Source organism: Rhinatrema bivittatum, chromosome 6 (assembly GCF_901001135.1).
Source record: "Rhinatrema bivittatum chromosome 6, aRhiBiv1.1, whole genome shotgun sequence".
Taxonomy (NCBI): domain Eukaryota; kingdom Metazoa; phylum Chordata; class Amphibia; order Gymnophiona; family Rhinatrematidae; genus Rhinatrema; species Rhinatrema bivittatum.
This window is the reverse complement of record NC_042620.1, coordinates 86,007,131-86,025,760: the sequence shown is the minus strand read 5'-3', so window position 1 is coordinate 86,025,760 and position 18,630 is coordinate 86,007,131. Positions and strand designations below refer to the sequence as shown.

General features: G+C 44.5%; 1 protein-coding gene across 1 annotated transcript in view; it reads left to right on the top strand.

Annotated features, from left to right (window-relative positions):
* Nucleotides 1-18,630, top strand: part of CCDC148 (coiled-coil domain containing 148) — a 460,662-nt gene that overhangs the window by 84,486 nt on the left and 357,546 nt on the right. The window lies entirely within an intron of this gene.

Sequence of the window (18,630 nt, the reverse complement as noted above, 5' to 3'; positions counted from 1 at the left end):
CATTAAATTTTGAACAACCCGGAAAATTGTACAGAAAAGCAGAAAAACAGATGCTCAATTTTTACCAGCGTTCGTTTTCCTAACCTGTGGCTGTCAGTGGGTTTGGAAACTGACAGCCACCCCTTCGCTAATAAGGAGATGCTAGAGATGCGCTTTTGTCTCTAGTGCTCTTCATTTAAATAAAGAATCACGCGCCCAGGAGAGGTGGCTGGGCGCACGTTGGGCGAGCAGGCACTCAACATGGAGTACCCGCTCTCCCGCAATTCTTATTGTATCGTCCTGAAAGGTAGTATGTACAGTAAATTTAAAATAGAAAGATACCAGTGACTGCAGGGCTTGTGGGGCTCCCCAGGCCTCACCAGCTGAAGACAAGAGGAAGAAGCCAGTAGCTTGGAGACCAGAACTGGTGCGACTTCCCAGGCTCTGCCAGTTGAAGAGGAAAAGCAGAAGCTAGCAGCTAGAGACAGAGGGGGACTGAATCGTGGAGGAGTAGAAGGGTGAGTAGAGCAAATGGATTTGCCAAGTTCAGCTAGTTTTGAATAGATCGGAGGAATTAAAATAGATCTTTAAAAACCTGTATTGTCAAAAAAAGGCAAGCATTTTTTATCTAAAGTGGATGTAAATTGTTGCTAAAAAATGCTTTTATGACACTTCAGTCCAAACACTTCCACACAGACACTTTAATATATAGTGCAGAATTAGGAACACAAATTACATTACAGGTAGTTGTATATTTTGAAAATTACATCTAGACATTTATAGTTAAACAGCACTGTAGGAACGAGCGGTGATTCTCACAGGCCTGGAGCCAGAAATTCAGTCTGACTCTAGCCTTTCTTAAAACATACTCTTTATTCACAGCTTCATTCATATATACACAACAGTAGGCTGACTTTACCTTCAGACAGTGTACTTCCTCTCTACTCACAGTTGTGCTGCTTCACCTCAGCTCAGTGTCTGGACGGTGTTACACACAGAAGCATCCTTCCTTCCAGAGCCTTGGGTCTGGTCTGATTATCTCCCCCCCGGATCCCAGCTCTTATTCCACAGTCTCTGGTTATGCCCTCTGAGCCCCACCTGCCCATAGAGCATACTCTCCTTAGTGGATTTAAGGTAGACCAGGCATCTGGTAAATAGGGGAACACTAAGGGCACTGCCTCACAAGCACCTCTGAAATACTGTACTGCCCTCGGCATTTGATATCTAGCTTGAATCCCCAGACAGTCAGTTAAACCTCTACCCCAGCTGTAGTTATCAGATAAACTCAGTTCTTAGTTACCAAAACCATTTATTTGAATGAATAATACTTCAACACTTATAGTAGATGAGAAGGTCCCAAGAGTAGCCAAATAGGTTGATGAGACTGATACAGCTGTAATAGGTTTCTCTGAAAGCTGACAGCTGTGGGTTAATAATATATAAGAAAAAATAAGAGGTGAAAAGATGATGCCCATTAGAGCCAAAAGAGGATGAGTGCAAGCTTTTAGCCTGCCAAGAGCCTACTTCCAGCTGAAAGTCTCTGCAGGAAATAAACTGTTTCAGATTCCTTGGGTGAAGGGATCAATAGGAAGAGAAGAAGAGCACAGAAAGAGATAGCAAACACAAACAGATCTAATAGGAAGTTTAGAAACATTCAAACAGCAACTAGCAATAACCAATCAGTGCAGGAAACTTAAAAGCCCTGCAGAGAATCTAAGCTGTGCAATATCACAAGATGATACCGGATGACAGCATAATAAAGAAACATATACATAAACTGCAGAGGAAGAGCAACCATCCTCTTAAATGACCATTTAAACTTAGATGTCCAAGATATTTAGGTATGGAACCAGGGGATGTTTGAATATTTGTTATAAATCAAACTTACTATGTAGGTTAAATGTATAACAAATATTGAAACACCCCTGGTTCTAAATATCTTTTAGATGTCAAATATCTTTTAGATGTCAATATTCAAGGAGTTTGACCAGATAAGTTCATGGCTTAGCTAGACAAAACCCAAAGTTTAAATTTCCCTCACCACTGAAAAGGGTGAGGGGCAAGCCAAGGCATGATCAGTGCTAGCCAGGTAAAGTTATCTGGCAACTCTAGTTGGCAAAAACTCAGGCCTAAAGTTAGCCAGATAACTTCCCCCCTCCCCCATTCATACAATACAAGTGGCTGAGTATAGGTGGAGGGGTCCCTCTCCAGATGCTAGCAAGTAAACTCAATTGAAAACTGTAGCAGGTCAAATTCTGAACAGGGACTGATCCTTTCACTGACAATTATCAATGACTAGACCAATCAGAGGCTAGTGAAGTGAATAAATTAATATTTAATGCTGGTACAGCTCTCAACTGTTATGGCATTTGCTACTCATGTCAGCAGGAGATGAAAGAAGCCACTCCTTATCCTATTGACTTTGACTGGCACTTTGGGGATTTGCAATTGGGAATGGAACATTCAGGGTGGGAGTGGGAGGGAGTGCGCCTCGACCAGCTACAATTTTTGTAGAATGGAAGGGGGGGGGGGAGAGGCACTTCAGCTCATTACAGTTTTCAATTAAGTGTGATCGGGAGTGGACCCCTTTGCTGCTAAAATATTGTAGAGTAAGGTTGCTATCAGAAAAGTTATCCAGATAACTTTAGCCTAATATATTCAGCGAGGAACTTGTCCCATAAATATTTGACTAAAATTATCCAGGTAACTTTATCTGGATAACTTTGCCACTGGCTGGCTTACCTAATAGTGACCTATTTTCTACATTTACAGTCGCTAAAGAAAATCTACACCCCATTCCAAAATGTTCAACTTTCCTTGCCTTATAGCCTAGAAGCAGGGCTGATCTTAGGAAGGTGTCGGGCCGAGGGCAAATCTACCACAGTGAGGCCCTAAAAACAAATTATATTGTTGGAGATAACATGGTGGTGTGGGGCCCCCTGAAATGTGGGCCCCAAAGCAGAGGCTCCTATTCACACCCCCCATGTTGCGGTCCCGGTCGCTGTCCTTACCTCGTTTTCCCTGCTCCGGGCCGCCCCAAGGCCCGCCGTGGTCCATGTGGCCCGGATCCCCATCCGGGGATCTCGGACCTCCAGGGCGAAGACTTCACTTTACCCTCCAGCCAAAGTTCCGCCTCCCGGCCTTTCTTCCTTTGCGGAGCTTCGGTTCCGCCTGGCCGGCCCAAGGGTCCACCATCCAGTCCGCAACAGTAACACCCCACCCCCAGTACAGTCCTCCCTAGAAGTAAAAGGCATTAAACCAGTGTTTGTTCCATTTCTTCAAGGACAAGCAGGATGGTAGTCCTCACAAGTGGGTGACATCATCGGATGTAGCCTGGCACGGAACTTTGATCTCAAAGAATCTAGAACTTTCAAACATGCCCTACTGATCATATGCAGCTATAGTCATCACCCTGCCCCGTAGGCAGAGTCCCTCATTCTCTTTTTTTTTTTTTTCATGGAGCCGAGTGTCTCACAATATTCATCTTTGCTCTCTCCTCACAGTTTTGTAAGTTAATTTTTCTAGAGCTATAGCTGTTTTCTTTCCTTACCTTATGGGAGTTTTATTTCTTTTCCTTTTTCTTCTTTCCTCTATCTGACAGCTGCATGATGGGCATTAATCACTGCAGTCTGGCAGTATCTAATTCTATCCCTTATTAAAAACAAACAAACAAATAAATAAATAGATACTTCACTGGCAATTTAGTATCTGTGTCCTCTCCTTGCTCTGTCTTTTTTTGTAGCTTGGTAAGGTGATGGCAGTAGTGACTGAATGCAGTCCGTAGGTGATCCGTGTAGACTGCTGAACTTGGGGACTCACCTGAGTTGTACCTGTGTTACGATTCTGCCCGTGGCTAGGCCGTGAGCAGTCTCACCTTTTTTCGCCACCAGCTAGCCAGCTCCCTTTGTCGTGCCCTGCAGTCCGGAGACAGCCCACAGTTGCTCCTGCATGGCGGGCCTTTCCGCCATGCCTCTACGCAGCCAGCAGGCCACCGACACCGTCTTCATGCGGCAGAAGCCGCAGCCATAATCCTGCCTTTGCGGTAGGAGTCGCCAATGTCTCCTGTTCATCCCGCGGCCATGAGGCCGCAGACACTGTCCCCATGCAGCCCGGATGCCGCCAATATTCTCCACGTCCCAGTGCGGCATGGAGCCGCTTTCATCCTTCTCTTCTTGCAGCCAGGAGGCCTCCTGGAGCTCCTCTTCGTGGCCCGGAGGCCGCCACCGGTGTTCTTCAGCGGCAGGAGCCGCCTCTGATGTCTCTGGCCTGCTTTCTTCTTCCTTGCAGCATGGCCACCGTCCAGGGTCCTGCCTCCTACCTCCTTAGGTGCGAGGCGGCGTCTCCTCTCCAGATTTAAAGGGCCTGTCCTCTTTGCTCCTCCTCATGATGTCATCCTAGGCGTTCCTCTTCAGCCCTACAAAAGAGCTCAGTCTTCAGTTCCTCTTCGCCTTCGCAAAGAGTCAGTCATGGAGTTCGACTGCTCCTGGATCCTCCATTCCAGTTCTTCGGTCCAGGAGTTCCTGATGTCCAGCTCCGCTTCTTCAAGGCACTCTGTTCTTCATGGGAATTCCTTTGTGGTTCCTGATCCTTCATTTCATCTTCATTCCATGTTTGGTCTCTTGCCAGATCCTAAGTCCATGTCTTCGTCGTCCGACCCTCCTGATGTCTTCACCTTCAGATCTTCCTGAAGTCCTCATCTTCTGATGTCCTTTCCTTCCAGAAGTCCGTCATCCTGTTGTTCTGCCTCTCGGAGCTTCCTCGCTGCTCTTCGTTGGGTGACCTGGGGGGCCAAAGTCAAGATGTCCAGATGTCTTGTTTTCCAGTTCACTTGACACCTCCTCGATGCTCTTGACTGAGTGTCCTGGGGGTTGAAGTCCAGATGTCCTGACATGCTAGACATCTTCGTGTCAAGTTGTCTTCATCTTCAGAATCCTTTTGATGTCCTCGTCTTCAGTCCTTTTCGCTGTCAAGCGTTCAGAACCTTTGGTTCCTTCATCAAGGAAGCCTTCTGACTCTTTGGTGCCCTCGTCAGGGTAGCCTTCCTCTCGGATTTCCTGGTTCCGGATTTTACCTCCTAGTGTGCCGGCCTCAGTTCAACTTCGGATGCCCTTCAGATATGTCTTCCATGCTAGGTCGGAAGTTTCATCTTCCTTCGATTGACTTGTCCTCCCCTGCAGCAGCAACGAGCACCACTAGGCCTCGGCGTCCCGCGGCGGTGGTCGCCAGGCCTTCTACCTCCATCCAGGCCTCACGGCGGGTCTTGGCGCCCTCTGTGGCATCGGCCCCGCCCCTAGGCACATGTGGGGCAGATGTAGACTGGAAAATCCCATCTGCAGAAACTAAAAATAGTAGAGCGATAGTGGATGCCATGCAAGTATCTTTGTTCAAACAAATGGTGTTGGAACCCACGAGAGAAGGAGCTATACTCGACTTAGTGCTCACTAATGCAGATAATGTCTCAGATGTCCAGGTGGGCGCCCACCTCAGCAGTAGTGATCATCAAACGGTATGGTTTAATATCACTAAAAGAATAGGGAAAAGAACCACAAAGACCTGAGTTTTACAGTTCAAAAACACAGACTTTGAGGAAATGGGGAAGTACCTGGAGGAAGAACTTAAAGGATGGGAGAACGAGAGAGATGTGGATCAACAGTGGACCAATCTAAAAGGAGCAATCACCAAGGCAACTGCTCTATATGTTAGAAATGTAAAGAAAAGCAAAAGAAAATTGAAACCTATCTGGTTCTCAAAGGAGGTGGCTGACAAAATTAAAGCTAAAAGAACAGCATTCAAGAAATATAAAAGATCCCAAAGGGAGGAGCACAAAGAAGAATATTTGTATCAACTGAGGGAGACAAAGAAATTAATCAAGTTGGCAAAGAGTCAAGCAGAAGAGAGGATTGCCAAGGAGATGAAAAATGGTGACAAAACATTTTTCAGATACATCAGCGAAAAGAGAAAGGTCCAAAGTGGTATAGTGAAATTGAAAGGTGGTAATGATCAATGTGTGGAGAGAGACGAAGAAATGGCAGAAATATTAAACGAATACTTCAGCTCTGTGTTCACTAAAGAAGACCCTGGAGAAGGACCATCTCTACACAACAAGAAACTGGAGGGAAGTGGAATGGATATAAATCCTTTTACAGTAGAAAATGTGTGGGAAGAGCTAAAGAACCTGAAAGTGGACAAAGCCATGGGGCCTGATGGGATTCATCCAAGGATATTGAGGGAGCTCAGAGATGTTCTGGCAGCTCCGCTGTGTGACCTGTTCAATAGATCCCTAGAAACGGGAGTGGTGCCAAGTGATTGGAGAAGAGCGGTGGTGGTCCCGCTTCACAAGAGTGGGAACAGGGAGGAGGCTGGCAACTACAGACCGGTTAGCCTCACTTCAGTGGTGGGAAAAGTAATGGAGTCACTGCTGAAAGAGAGAATAGTGAACTATCTACAGTCCGGAGAATTGATGGACCAGAGGCAACATGGATTCACCAGGGGAAGATCCTGTCAGACAAATCTGATTAACTTTTTTGACTGGGTAACCAAGGAATTGGATCGAGGAAGAGTGCTTGATATCATATACTTGGATTTCAGCAAAGCTTTTGATACGGTTCCGCACAGGAGACTGGTGAATAAAACCAGAAGCTTAGGAGTGAGGGCCGAGGTGGTGACCTGGATTGCAAATTGGCTGACAGACAGAAGACAATGTGTGATGGTAAATGGAACCTTCTCTGAAGAGAGAGCGGTTTTAAGTGGTGTACCGCAAGGATCGGTGTTGGGACCGGTCCTGTTCAATATCTTTGTGAGCGACATTGCGGACGGGATAGAAGGTAAGGTTTGTCTTTTTGCGGATGACACGAAGATCAGCAACAGAGTGGACACGCCGGAAGGAGTGGAGAGAATGAGACGGGATCTAAGGAAACTGGAAGAGTGGTCGAAGATATGGCAGCTCAGATTCAATGCCAAGAAGTGCAAAGTCATGCATATGGGGAGTGGAAATCCGAATGAACTGTATTCGATGGGGGGGGAAAAGCTGATGTGCACGGAGCAGGAGAGGGACCTTGGGGTGATAGTGTCTAATGATATGAAGTCTGCGAAACAATGCGACAAGGCGATAGCAAAAGCCAGAAGAATGCTGGGCTGCATAGAGAGAGGAATATCGAGTAAGAAAAGGGAAGTGATTATTCCCTTGTACAGGTCCTTGGTGAGGCCTCACCTGGAGTACTGTGTTCAGTTCTGGAGACCGTATCTACAAAAAGACAAAGACAAGATGGAAGCGGTACAGAGAAGGGCGACCAGGAAGGTGGAGGATCTTCATCGCATGACGTACGAGGAGAGATTGAAGAATCTAAATATGTACACCCTGGAGGAAAGGAGGAGCAGAGGTGATATGATACAGACTTTCAGATACTTGAAAGGTTTTAATGATCCAAAGACAACGACAAACCTGTTCCGTAGGAAAAAAATCAGCAGAACCAGGGGTCACGATTTGAAGCTCCAGGGAGGAAGATTCAGAACCAATGTCAGGAAGTATTTCTTCACGGAGAGGGTGGTGGACGCCTGGAATGCCCTTCCGGAGGATGTGGTGAAGACCAGAACTGTGAAGGACTTCAAAGGGGCGTGGGATAAACACTGTGGATCCATAAAGTCAAGAGGCCGCCAATGAAGAGTGGGTGACTCACCAGAATGACAGCTACTGCCTGGAGACAATACCCTTATTCAATAAACATACACATGCTTACTGTGACTCCAACATCGCTCTAAGCTTCAACAGCAAGAGGAAATGTGGAAAAATGGATTTACACTCACAAAGAGGGGAGTAGCTGGCTTGTTACGGCGGTTACTACCCCAAACCAAATAAGCCTGATACTTCACCTTCAGTGCATATACAGCATAGTTCTCTGCTTCAACGACAGGGGAGAAGAAAAAAGGGTTCGCACTCACAAAGCGGGGAGTAGCTGGCTTGTTACGGCGGTTACTACCCCAACCAAATGTGTCTGATACTTCACTTTCGATGCATATCCAGCATGGCTCTCTGCTTCAACGGCATGGGAGAAGACTGATACATCACGCATTTCCAGCATAGCTCCCTGCTTCAACAGCAGGGGAGAAGAAAAACAACCAATAAGGACTGTATAACATAGTCTGGGTAAAACAAATAAGCATGGGTGTAGCTTGCTTATTGCGGCGGTTACTACCCCTACTACCCCTAACTAATCAAGCTAGATATTTCAATGGTGGGGGAGGAAGGTAAATAGAACCAAGAGCTAAGAGAAACAGATAAGTATGAGAGAAAATGTGTGAAGCTTGCTGGGCAGACTGGATGGGCCGTTTGGTCTTCTTCTGCCGTCATTTCTATGTTTCTATGTTCTATGGACCGCCTGGCCCCTTAAAGGGCCAGGGGCAGATCCCAGCTCCGTAGCGCGACTTCCCTTGGGTAAATCCATGTTGATTGTGTTCCATTAAACCATGTCTTTTTATATGCTCTACGATTTTGATCTTTAGAATAGATTCCACTATTTTTCTCGGCACTGAAGTCAGGCTCACTGGTCTATAGTTTCCTGGATCGCCCCTGGAGCCTTTTTAAATATTGTGGTTACACTGGCCACTCTCCAGTCTTCAGGTACAATGGATGATTTTAATGCTAGGTTACAAATTTTAATTTATAGATCAGAAATTTCATTTTTTAGTTCCTTTGGTACCCTAGGATGCATGCCATCTGGTCCAGGTGATTTGCTACTTTTTAGTTTGTTAATCTGGCCTACTACATCTTCCAGATTCACAGTGATTTGGTTCAGTTCGTTTGAATCATCACCCTTGAAAACCATCTCCGGGACTGGTATCTCCCCAACATCCTCATTAGTAAACACGAAAGCAAAGAATTCATTTAGTCTTTCTGCAATGGCCTTATCTTCCCTAAGAGCCCCTTTAAACCCTCGATCATCTAACAGTCCAACCAACTCCCTCACAGGTTTCTTGCTTCGATATATTTTTAAAAGTTTTTATTATGACTTTTTGCCTCTACGGCCTTCATTTCAAATTCTCTCTTCTCCTGTCTTATCAATGTTTTACACTTAACTTGACAATGCTTATGCTTTATCCTATTTTCTTCAGATGGATCCTTCTTCCAATTTTTGAAGGATGTTTTTTTTGGATAAAATAGCCTCTTTCACCTCACTTTTTAACCATGCTGGTAATCTTTTTGCCTTCCTTCCACCTTTCTTAATGCATGGAATACATCTCTACTGCGCATCTAGGATTTTGTTTTTAAACAATGTCCATGCCTGTTGAACACTTTTAACCTTTGCAGCTGAACCTTTTAGTTGTTTTCTATTTTCCTCATTTTATCAAAGTTTCCCTTTTGAAAATATAGCGTTAAAGCTGTAGATTTACTTATTGTCCCCCGTCCAGTTATTATTTTAAATTTGATCATGTTATGATCACTATTGTCAAGTGGCCCCACCACCACAATGAAATTCAACCAAGTGCTGCATTCAACCCTCAGGCAATGGTTTGGGACCCCTAATCTAATAGAAGAACCCACCTACTTTAATCTGGCTCCTTATCAGGAGTGTTGCTACCCATGGGCATACAGGACTCATGCCTTGAATCTATTGGCCAGTGCCACCAAATCCCAGATCTGTAAGCCCTAATGCGAACAGTATTCTGAACAATAACTTTCAAACCCAGGGTGGTGGAGCATTATTGTGCTTGATAAAACCTGCACTCAACAGGATCGGGCAAACTTTCCCCCAACCCCCACTCACCTGCCCTGACTGTGTCCATGGGTGCCGGTCTCCGGAGCAGCCTCATTCCTCTCTCCCCTCCTCCCAGGGGCAGCCGGCGACGAGAGCGGCTTCAGCAGCCCGGGGCAGATTGGGCGCTCCCCATACGAGGCGACTTCCAGCAGCCCTCGCCGGCGATGGTGAATGAGCGCACGCCGTGACCTCGGACGTCCAGCCGGGCACTCAGGTCACGGCATGCGTTCATGCACCCTCGCCGGCGGGGGCTGCTGGAAGCTGCCTCGCATGGGGAGCGCCTGATCCGCACCGGGCTGCTGAAGCTGCTCTCGCCGCCGGCTGCCCCTGGGAGGAGGGGAGAGAGGACTGGGGCTGCTCCGGAGACCGGCACCCATGGACGCGGCCAGGGCAGGTGAGCGGGGGCTGGGGGAAAGTTTGCCCGATCCTGTTGAGTGCAGGTTTTATCAAGCACAATAATGCTCCATCACCCTGGGTTTGAAAGTTATTTTTCAGAATACTGTTCGCATTGCAGTGGAAAGGAGAATGCATTGACATAGCGGAGAGAGGAACTGGGACGCTTAAAAAATTCTTTCGTCCTTCCAGTGATGGGATTAGTCGCGATCTGAAGAGTGGCTTTCCCGGTGCGTGGATTTTAGGTTGGGCAGGCAAGAGTTTAGGTTATGCTTGGAAACAACAGGTCCTTCCTTCCTGCTCCGGAGCTGTCAGTGCGCCCGCAGGGGAGACCGGCACCCATGGACACGACCAGGGCAGGTGAGTGGGGGCTGGGGGAAAGTTTGCCCGATCCTGGCTCCTCTAAAGGTCTTGTCCCGGGAGGTGAGGGGGTCGTTTGCCCATGAAATTTCTTCTCTCTGACCTGACGCTCCACACTAACGCAGGGGTAAGGGTAGGTGGTAAATTAGCAGGTTAAACACACGGCAAAACTGCAGGTTAAAAAGGCGATAATTGGGGCGCACGTTACTGTATGTGAGGGAATAGCTAATCCGATCATTTACATATCATATACATGCCGCGGGCGGAAAGAGTTACCCGTTGATTTAAAGAAGCGGTAAGGATGGGTTAAAAGGGATAGTGAATCTTGGGTTGGACTTACACGGCCAAATTGTGGGTACAAAGCGGGTTAGAAGATTTGCATACATTGGAGGCAGTGCATGCAAATCTTTCTCATGAATATTCATTGTAGATATCCTGAAATCCTGGCCTGTTTGTGGCACTCGAGGATTGGAGTTCACCATCACTGCTGTAGCCTCTCCACCTAGGCAGCCTGCAGGGAATAGAAAAGAAGGAGCTGAAAATGGAGCAGACCAATTGTTTTCTTCTCTGTTGTATCTGCTCCAGGCTCACCTCTCCCCCTTTTGACTCGGCAGGAGGGGAGAGGTGAGACTGAAACAGACACTACAGGTAGTATGTGTGGAAAACAAAGGAGAAGGGCTGGAAAAAGGAACACAGCAGTTGTCAACTGTCTCCACTGTAGTCTCATCGAGGGTTTCCAGCTCACCCCAGGTCAACTGAATAGGCTGATCTAGTCATGATTTTGCCCAATAAGAACATGCCATACTGGGTCAGACCAAGGTTCCATCAAGCCCAGCATCCTGTTTCCAACAGTGGCCAATCCAGGCCATAAGAACCTGGCAAGTACCCAAAAACTAAGTCTATTGCATGCATGGAGTTGTAGTTCTGATTGTCTCATTGTTGTCCTTTAGACAATCAGAACCTCTCTGAGGTGAAATGACAACCCTAGTCCCTGTTCTCTTATTTCAACAAGAGGAGAGAGGGCTGGGCTGGACATAACAAAAGCCTGTGATCTCAGGACTCTACTCAGCTGAAGGCAGAGTGGTAAGGAGGAAGGAGGCATCCTAGGGCAAAATTGGGGAACTGTAATTGATTGATAGGGAGGGAGAGGGAGGAGGTAAATGCTGAAAGGGGGTGTGGTGAAGAGGAGGTAATGCTGATAGTACAAGTAGGATGGCCATCTGGCTCCAGATTTTCAGGACAGGTTGATCCAGTCCTGTTTTACCCAGAGCATACATGAACTTGTACTGGGATAAACCAGGACTGGACCAACCTGACCTGAAAATCTAGAGCCAGTTGGCAACCCTAGGTGTGAGAGGGGATGAATGTTGGGAGAGATGAGGTGGGTTAATACTTGGGGTAGGATGAAAGAGGGTTAATGTTGGGGGAGGAAAGGAGAAAAGTAACACAAAAGAGGCAAATATTGGGGGGAACAGGAGAAGGGGAGGTGAATGTGGTTTCTTACGCATCTTCTTGAAATCAGCAATGCAAATTTGGAGAGTCATTTACTATGCCACGGTATTTTACTGCGGGAGGAGACAAATATTGCAGGCCGCAGTAAAAGACCACAGTGGGGTGTTCCCTTGTTTTTTACCCTCAATGGTAAACATCGCAGTGGCTTCCTTGCAGTATTTTTTCTAGTGAAAAAATTCCATGAGAAAAAATATTATGGGGAAATGGGAAAAAAAAAATGCACAATGGCGGCCCCCTATACCCAGGGCCACCACCTTCTTAAAGGGCCACTATGGCCTGAAAAAGCATCCTCCTCCCACCATGTGCAAGTCCCCCTGGGGGTCTTGAGAAACTCCTGTCGCCTCTAATGGCAACCCATGGTGAAAAAAAAAAAGGCATGCCAAAAAATATTTAGAAGTCGCATGGAGACACCCCAACCCCTTTCAAATTAAGTTCCTCTCCAATTCAAGATGCAGGTCCCCAACCCCCAGATCCACCCTTATTCAAACATAATCCCAAGTGGTCTAGTGGACCCCGCAGGCACCCTCTTACCTTAAAAAAAAAAAAAAAATTACCCTGGTCCAGTGGAGGCACTCTCTAGGCTCTGAGCAGGGATGATGGTAAGGAGAGCCTCTAGACCACCAAGGATTATGTTGTGGGTAGCCCACTAAACCATTAGAGATTATGTTGTGTATAAGGCCGGGGATGGGGGGGGTCTGCGTTTTGGTATGGGGGGGCCTGTATTTTGAATTGGGGAGGAACATATTTTGAAAGGGGAGAGGTTTAGGTAGGGGGTTGGAGCATTGTCACACAACTTCTAAATATTTTTTGGCATACTCTAAATTATAATTACATGGCCCAGCCCGCCAACTCCATTACCAATTTCAACAATTTTTAAATCTTCCCCTCCAGACCCCCCTCCCTACCCACTTGTAGTTTAAGAGTTGGCCAGTTCTCACCTGCCCCACCCCTGGACCCCTTGTCCATCTCCTTCCCCCCAATTCTCTCAATCCTTACCGCTCCCACCTCTAGATGTCTCAAGACCCCTGGATTAATTTAACATTGCAGGGTGTTTTTTCATGCTGTAGTGGCCCTTTAAATTTCAGCATGGGAGTATCAGGACTTGCGTTAGTGTCCTGATGCTCCTGTAGAAATTTAGCTACAGCTCTTGAGTTGTACCTAACTTTCCAGAAAATAATGCTGCTTACATTGTTTGTGGCAAGTTGCATTATTTTATTTGCATAGATTTAGGTACCTATGAGCTGCTTTGCATGTATTAGTACATTTTATGCATGCAAAGCAGCTCATTTAAATACATGGGTGTGGTAACTCAAGCGATAGCAGCTTGGGAACAGCCAGAGGGAAAACGGAGGCAAGCTCTATCTGTTCCTTAAGTTTAGTTTAGTTTACTGTGAAAACAAACAAAAGTGCAATTTACAGAAAAACCAAACAACTTAAGCAGCTCACATTGGCTTTAGCTATCTCTCCAAATTACAAAGGATAGTGCAAAGCAAAACAATCACTTGACTTTATGCAAGTCCCAAACTTATTCATAGCAGATCTTAGCAATGTCAGTCTCAAACCTTAAATGTAGCAGATTTTCTCATATGATGGGACTCTGTCTCTTCCCTGGGGCCCACTTAACCCTTCTAAGCCCTGAAGCATTTTACTTGGGTGATTCCCTGTGGATCTCAATATTAAGGAGGACCGAGTAAGACAGCTGCTTCCGGTCCTTTAAGGTAGTCTGAGGGAGTTTTCTGTATACTCTCTCAGTGTTTTTTTGTGTGCAAATATTGCGCGATATTGCTGCAATAAATTAATATCGCATGATAAATGCTTACTTATCGCAGCTTAATAGATATACCCCTTGGACTTTCTGAGGTTCTGAGAGACAGCCAAGGTATAAGAAACTAGTAAAGAACAATGTAAAATGCAAGTGGATTGACAGAGCCCTACAACATAATTTTCTAAGCATTTATATTTTAGCTAATTCTTTCAAACTTCTTTTCACTTATGATGTCATTCATTAGATATAGTGGTTGGTACCATTTCTTGAAGGCTCATCTGAAGTTTCTTAATACATTTTGTATTATCACAATCTCATATCTTCCACAGGGGTAAGAGATATGTTACTTACCTGACTTGTTTAATGAGAAAAAGAATTGGTACAGAATACTTGAGTTCTTATCTGCTCCTTCTTGGCATAGATATGACATATTAAAACAGTTGACAGATTTTTGCTGAATTCGTTCAGACTGTAAAATTAAATTCAAGTTGGTGGTTTAGTATGGAGTTCTTTGATGGCAATCTATTTTTTTTACAAATCCTTTCAAGTTTGGTTGACAGTATGAACTATATCCAATAGGTTCAGCTTTGAGCAAAGCTTATTTTAACATACTGCATTATTTGTTATCTTGATAATCCAGAGAACAGGATATTGTTGAGTTCTATTGACTTCAAGGTTGATAGGATACACTCTAGACAAATACATGGCATATTGAGAGGTCAGCTATTCCTGGCACTTTTTAGAGGAAGGAATTGAACACAATATACTTTATTTTTAGTAAAAAGCCCTCACTGACAAGGCTGTACATTGCTAATGGTAGAACATTTCTGTGAACATACTAAACTTTATTAGTAAACCCATTTAGCTCACAGCAGTTGAACTATTAAAATCTGAAAGCCTGAATTGCAGGAATCTAAGAAGGCTTATAATAATCTACAAATGGAACTTTTCTATCTTCATTCATGCCTGGAACAAAAATACAACCAGCTTTAGTAACAATAATACTAACATAAAGCAGAGACAGAAATAAAGTGCTCTCATATATCTGTTCAATTTTTGAGAAATCTGATTTCAACAGATTTTTTAAGGAGTTGTAGTTAAATTTTAATCAGAAATGAAACATCACTTTTATTTTGTCTGGCATGTGTACCAAAATTTTAAAACAGGAAATGAGCACGGATTCTGTAATGAAAACTAAAATGGTCTACCTTTTCATAGCCGTTTTTCAGGATAATACTTAGATGATGATAAAACTAAGTATACAGTATGTTTGTGATTAGTATTTGTGTAGTTAGAAATGAGTATGGACCTTTTGTTTTCAGTTTTTATTTTATTTTATTTAAGAATTTCTAGTGTTTATTATAACCTAATAAGAGAAAATCACTAGGGAAAAAAGGAGTAATTTGTTCCCATTGATTTTCTACCATTTGGTTATAATAAACACCATAGATTCCCAGGATAAATAAAATAAAAACTAAAAATTGAAAACAAAGGTACCTGGAGCTGGGTTAGGAATATAGTAATCTGGTGCAAAAGTAAGGTATATTAGCATTATATTTTATATCATTGTTCAAATTCTGTCATTGAAAAATGGGGAACTGTTTTACTTGTACCTAGTACTACAATTAAGCCAAGTATTTTGGACTCTATAGTACTTTAAGTGTTTTATTGAATCTGTAAGTTTTGAACAGGTTTTTCCTCTCTTCACATATGTTTCTATTGTACTGTTGTTTTATGTGTGAACGGTTTACTTCGCCCATTGTTTGTGCATTGAAAAATGTTCCAATAGCAGGAATATGAAGAATAAATTGCCTATGGAAACCAGTGGCATGCTAAATTCTTCCAAAAAAAGGAAAATAGCAAAAAAAAAATGAAATGAGAAATAATTGTGAGTTTACTTAGAATGATGTATAGCATATTCAGCAGAAAATTTACAAGACAGAAAATCTCAAGCATGGAAAACATGTTACTCATAAAAGATGGCTAAATCAGTATTTTGTGTTCCAGATGGCACATATCCTCATAACCAAATTGTGTGGAGAAAAGTGTTCTCTGAGGAGAGGCAGGATTCGTTAGCCATACAAGTTGTGACGTCAGGGCCGGATTTAAAATTTGGGTGCCCATAGGTACTGGGGAAAGAATATGAGTGCCCTCCCCCAAATCATCAGAAGCTAGATGGGAGGGTAAGTCCCCCCATTCTCCCCCTAGAAATCAACAGAGTGTCCATCTTCTCTCCCAGAAGCCATTGAGTACCCCCTTACCTCAGAAATCATCCGAGGATCCAGATCATCCCATCTCCCCCAGCCTCCCATATTGTGCCTTCCCTCACCTTAGAACCTGCCGTCGCTGTGCTCTTTCTTCAGCAGGGCCTCCAATATTGAGCAAAAGTCATTTCGGACTGGAGCAAGCTCGCAATCACATAGGCTCTTCATAGACCCTGACCCTTTATGGGTTTCCCTGGTAATAGGAAGCCAGTGTGAGAGAAGGGGGCAATCCACTGTAGCATCTCTGGCTGCAGCCCTGCACTGGTTTTTGCCCAATATTGCAGGCCCTGCTGAGGAAGGAGCACAGCTGCTGCAGATCTGAATGCTGACATAGTGGCAGTGGCAGCAACATTCCTGCACCTATCAAAATTTAGACTGGAGGCAGTTGCCCACATTGCCTATGCTAAAATCTAGGCCTGGGTGATGTTATCAAATGGTACTAATGCAGATAATTTCCTAGAGAGCTCTGGGAAAGCCTAGAAGGCCTTTCCTGGCAAACATAGGACTTTTTACCCAGCTTCATAATGCAGAGCTCCCTCCGTCCATTTTTGTTCGCAGACAAAATCAAATGAATTTTTCCTCTCAGAGAGCTATTTTCTTCGTGATTGGGTCTCTTCGGTCAGTTTGTGTTACTTTTGGTTCCTTCACATCTTAGGGCTTGATTTTCAAAAGCATTTATATGCTTAAAACTGGGTTTTACACATGTAAATGCACTTTACCTGTGTAAATGGGCTTTTGAAGATTGCTATAATATGTCATTGAATTGTCAATAGATTTTACCTGCATTAAATGCACTGAAGGCAGGTAAATGGCTTTTGAAAATTTCTGGAAAAGCACTGGAGCACCACTTGCACTCAAAATATGTCCAACATCCACAACAAGTGCAAGAATAAATTCAATTCCTGGTCAGGATTTCAGCAGAAACAATTGTATTTTTATTCAGGCAACTCCTCAATTTAAACACAGTATCTTGCAACAAGTCCCCCAACACGGACCCGTGTTTTACCAGTCCGGGTGCTTCGGGGGGGGGGGTTAATTTTAACAACAGCAATCTGTAATATACAAAAAAGAATGACAACCAAGAAACATGGGAAATGACGACAGACAAACTACAGCTTATAGTGCACATCGACTATACTAATGTAAATACTTATTGAAAACATACCTGTGTCAAGAACAGCATAATTTTGCCATGGAGTGCACCCGAGCTGTCTAGTCATCGGGAGTTTAAATGCTGTGTTTTGGCGCGAAAAGTCCGCACCAATGGCTGGCCAGGCACCCCAACCAATCAGCATCAGACTGTCATGCTGACGTCAATCACCTTATAAGGAGACTGCAGCAGGGAAACCCTTGCTCGCGTCTAAAGGACGTCAAATGCGCTACTGCCCACGACTTATCCCTATCATGGTAGCAATTAGAAGAACCGCATAATCAGCAGGGAAACCCGCACATGTCAATCATCGGGGACTGAGCCACTATATTGATCACAGAAAATAACTCCATTCGAGCTCAGTGTTGAGCCCATGCAGGATAACTGTGTTCAGGAGGAAAATCCATTTTTGCTCCCGCCTCAAGAGGATCAAGGGAAAATCCCCTCCTCTTGCTGGGGGAGTAACGACATCAATCACAAAGGAATAGAGATCTGCCACGGAATGGGAGATTTCTAACCAATGTGAAACTAATGGTGCATTCTCTCTAATAGCATTGATGCTGGATCTATGTTCAATGATCCTGGTTTTTATACTGCGAGACGTTTTACCTACGTATAATTTCTTGCAGGGGCAAATGATGACATATATCACCCCAGATGAGTCACAGTCAGAGATTCCACGTAGTGTGTATGTGCGCTTGGTACTGGGGTGTATGAATTGCGTGATTGTCGGAGTGTGGTCACAGACGGAACAGTGGCCACACGGTCTATGACTACCCTCATGCGGTATATGGCTGGGTAAACAAGTGGAGTGAACTAGAATATCTCGAAAGTTTCCCCCTCTCCGGAAGGTAAACCTAAGACCTGTATTAAAAAATGTATCTAGGGCTAAGGCTATCCAGTGTTTACGAATTAATGCAGAAATCGCTCTGTGTGGAAAAGGGTAAAATGCAATTCACTGTTGAATCACTATTTTGAGATTGCTGAAGGAACAATAAATCTCTATTGACATATAGAGCACATTTAAATGCCCTCTTCAATATTTTATTGGGATACCCCCTTTCCCGAAAGCGAAGTAACATCTGCTGAGCTTGAGTAACATATTCTCCCTCCAGAGAGGGAGAAACTTTCGAGATATTCTAGTTCACTCCACTTGTTTACCCAGCCATATACCGCATGAGGGTAGTCATAGACCGTGTGGCCACTGTTCCGTCTGTGACCACACTCCCACAATCACGCAATTCATACACCCCAGTACCAAGCACACATACACACTACGTGGAATCTCTGACTGTGACTCATCTGGGGTGATATATGTCATCATTTGCCCCTGCAAGAAATTATACGTAGGTAAAACGTCTCGCAGTATAAAAACCAGGATCATTGAACATAGATCCAGCATCAATGCTATTAGAGAGAATGCACCATTAGTTTCACATTGGTTAGAAATCTCCC